Raw genomic sequence first — 4000 nt, forward strand, 5'->3', positions numbered from 1 at the left:
AAGGTTTCACACTCGATAGACGTGAGGGTGTAAGGTAGGGCATTTTTTGTTCTCGCGCCCCAAATATGACAGCAAAAGTTTGGGACTGTTTGTTGCCTTCGTGACTACACGTGGCGTCATTAAAAACAACCAGGTAGCCTAAGCACTCGTAATTAGCACTTTTGACAAGCAAAAGATAGCAAAATTTTAATGAGCACTCTTCGCAAGAAAAAAAGACCGCACATAATTAAAAAACCCTATAATGTCGCATCCCCAGCCATCCGCCACGCAGTCTTTGCCCGTGTTCGCGGAAATGAAAATTCACTATGTTGGCCTTGCGCTGTATGGTCCACGTCGTTGTTGTTGTAAGCGGTTAGTAAGAAAAATAAAGAAAAGGGATTAATAAAAGAATTGAAGCCATAGGTAGCCATCCTATTCCGGTAGGCCACCGGCCATGGCTGTCGTCTTCGCCCGGAGAATCAGAGATTCCTCTTCTTCGTGCGGGTTGCAACGAAGCGCGTACTTAATGCTCAGGAGAAGAGGAGAGTAGCGTGAGGAGGAGGAATTGTACGGACATGTCCAAAGAAGGTTGGTGGTGTTGTAGGGAGTTTGCGTACGGTCGGCAGAAGGGGTAGAGGGTTGAACTGACATAGCGAAGTCGGGTGAAATTGTAGTAGGTCTGGGTTCGGAGGAGGAGCTGTAGGCGGTTGTAAGAGAGGGGGGGGGGGGGGGGTGATATAGAATGCTCGGGAGTTAAAGTAGCGAGCTAGAATGCCGCAGTGAGGGGGTGGTGGATTTGGCAGCCCCTTTGGTTGACGTGGGCCACCCAGCCTTCGCATTCTTTCAAACTGCGCGATTTATAAAATCGCAGAATTACGAGGAATTAACTGCGGGATAATTTGAACGCTGTATAGTTACTTCTACGTAGCGCAGACGAACGCAACCGTGAATGATGGTCTTTGATCAGAACGCGGTTTTTTGCTGAAATAGAAATGGGAAGGGTGATCATAGGCATTCAAGGTACACTAATACGTCACCGTTAGTTAAGAAGGCGTGGGTATGAACTAGTTGGCTTTCCATACGACCAAGGCTTTTTAAAGCGGGAATATTTGCACGAAGGACGTGACCAACAGGGACAGGCGATACTTGTCTTTGGTTAATCTAGTTTTTCCCTGCTTTACCTTTTTTACAACTCCACGTTTTTTTAAAGACGATAGGATAGGCTTTCTTGGTTAACCCAACACAAATATTTTGTATTTCTGTCAGACTGTCACTCAATTCACCGCATCGATAGAAGTTCAACGATTGCTTGGTGAAGTATTCTGTGTAAGGAAATCCGCTCCAACCTACTGAGCTTATAGCGTGCATGATGCTTATCAACATTGTTTAGCAAAAGAGAAGGCATTAGTTGTACCTGAAGCAAAAAATATGTTCCTTACACAGGGTAGCAGCGTTGTTTTTTAATAAAAATTTCACGATGAAATTGGTTTTAATGTAAACACCGCCAAAACAGTCCCGCAGACGGGACAGACCAAAGTAAGAACAATAAAAAAGTTGTTATCGAGCTGTTGTAAGTGTAATGGAGAAATAAGTTCTCGACAGATGACGCACCATCAGGTGGAGGGGGTAAAATCAATCTATTCCATGAAACCTATTTCAATTCTTGAATTGTATTCTACTTTATGTTCTTGGCCTGCAATTGCCTTTGTGTAAGCTTGTTCGATGTTCGACCCCGCCCCCCTTATGTTATACCCCGTCAGGGGCCCTTAAGTGTAAATAAATGATGATGATGATGATAAAACCTCGATTGCATTCATTATGAAAGACAGTTGGTGGGGGAACAAGAGCGTTAGGATTGGAAAGGGGAGAAAAGAGGAGGAGGCAGAACACTATCGTCTATGGCGAGAGTTGCAGCGAAGCAGCCAGAGACGCGGCATACGTAATTTCTTGCACGCGCTTTTTGCGTAGTCTCAGCCTTCGCCCGTAGATATTCTTGTACAGGGTCTGTGTGTAGCCATTGAAGGAGAAATGTGGAAACAGAAGTGGCAACGTGGACCCTGTATTAAAATTTGCGGACGGTCGCTTGGAGATAACTAATGCGAGGTTTAGTAAGCAAGTCTCGTTAACTCCTGCCATTGTCTTTCCTGATGCCTGGTAAATCGCTAAGTGCAGTTTCATGTTTTTTTTGCATTGAGCGAACAAAATTGTTGAGCCTACTTGTGCACTTGAAACTAGTGTACCTGAAGTTGAAAATAATTTTGGTCGTGGATGGGGTTAGACACATTTTGTCGGCGGAAATAAGCTGCACTGATTTAGCTGGTTCCTGAAAGGGTCCTATCATGTACCTGCTCTGCAAATTTTAAATGCAGAGCATTTCTTTAACGCACGATGTCACCCGGCGTTGTCGGCGTGCCTCGGCGTCCGCAACAGCCGTTCCAGGTGCGCCTTCTCACCCACTCCTCCTCTCCCGCATCACGCTACCCTCCTCACTCTCAACAACAGGTCCGCACCCCTCCCCCTACACTATATAAAAAAATAATACTTACCGGAGCCTGGTTTCGATCCCTCGGCCCTGCGGGCGGGACGCAATGTACATGGTGCTCTACCCACTGCGCCACAAAGCCGACACAGAATGGAAGGCTACGAACGCGCCTTACATCCTTGACTCATTCAAACTACGTCAAGAAGCTGATGATACAACGCATTCACTACCACCAACTCCCCAAACACTAAACGTTAACGCAATACACCCATCCCCTATGCGACGCATTTACTCGAGTCCCCCTCGCGGGGAGATGGGCGCTTTATTTTTATTTTGAGAGTATGGTATGCTGGTAGATGAAATGAGTGGAGCGGCGCTATATATTTCCTTAGTCGCACATTTCGGAATTGTAGCACAATAGCGCAGCGCAGAGGAACAAACCGCATGCCAAACCTTTCGCGTCGAAAAAGGTCCATTTTTCTGGCGGCAGCACATAGGACTGGTGCATTGTAATCTCTAGGAGACGCGCATGCGTGAGGCCGAAGTGAGGCATGTTTATTGAAAATGACACCGCGAATCGAGTTGCCATTTGCGTATTTGCTTTTTGAAAGGCAATCAAAGAGTGTGAAAATAAAAAAAAATAATACGGTTCACGTGCTGTATTCTGCGAACTCAAACTCTTTACGACGCGGCGGTGTTGGAAAGCGTCACTGATTATATATGGAGCGTAAATCTGTTGAGCAAGCGTTGGAATGAGCAGTAGCACGTATTACAAAACACCCTCAGGTTTTCGTGCGTTTGCGTAGCTTCTAAATTCGGCCGCTAGCTAGCGCAGCAGTTCTCGAAGGCTGTGCTCTTGACCGTTCGTATGTGTTTGTATTCCCCGTGTTCCGGTACTCGCTTCTACCCATATAGCGTCGGTGGCGTGCATTTGAAGGGGGGGGGGGGGGGCTACTACAGTTAATCCGTGAGCCTCCTCCGGCCAGCTTCTCAAAAGGTAAGTCGCCTATCTATTTCAATCTCGATTGCCCACAACGCGATATCCTTCTTACGTTCACCCCCCAAAACATTCATCGTCGTGGTCGTTCTTCACCACTGCACGCTGCTGCCCTTTCTTAAAAAGTAATTAACGGTAGCCTAGCTCCAGGGCTTCTCTTTGTGTGACGCCAATTCTTGGGATGCACTCTACGTATGTTTCAAAAAAAAAAAAAAAAAAACTACTGTGATCATACTGCAGGTTGTTTCAAAACGGCATAAGCAAGCTTCACTTCCTGCATGTACGCGAACTGGCCCAATGTATTAAATGGCCGTCAATAAAGGCTAGCTGCAAAATAAGAAAACATTCGTTTCGTTGTACGTGGTCAGATTTGGGTTTCGTGACTTTTTTAGCCTTTTTTTAGAGCACGCCTTTTTTAGGGGGATCGTTGTACGTGGTCAGATTTGGGTTTCGTGACTTTTTTAGCCTTTTTTTAGAGCAACCTTTTTTAGGGGGACCGTTGGCATCCTGTCAAAAAATAATGTGTTTGTCCATTACCCGGT

Source organism: Haemaphysalis longicornis, unplaced genomic scaffold, assembly GCF_048455015.1.
Source record: "Haemaphysalis longicornis isolate Haplotype H1 unplaced genomic scaffold, Haemaphysalis longicornis Haplotype H1 scaffold_6, whole genome shotgun sequence".
Taxonomy (NCBI): domain Eukaryota; kingdom Metazoa; phylum Arthropoda; class Arachnida; order Ixodida; family Ixodidae; genus Haemaphysalis; species Haemaphysalis longicornis.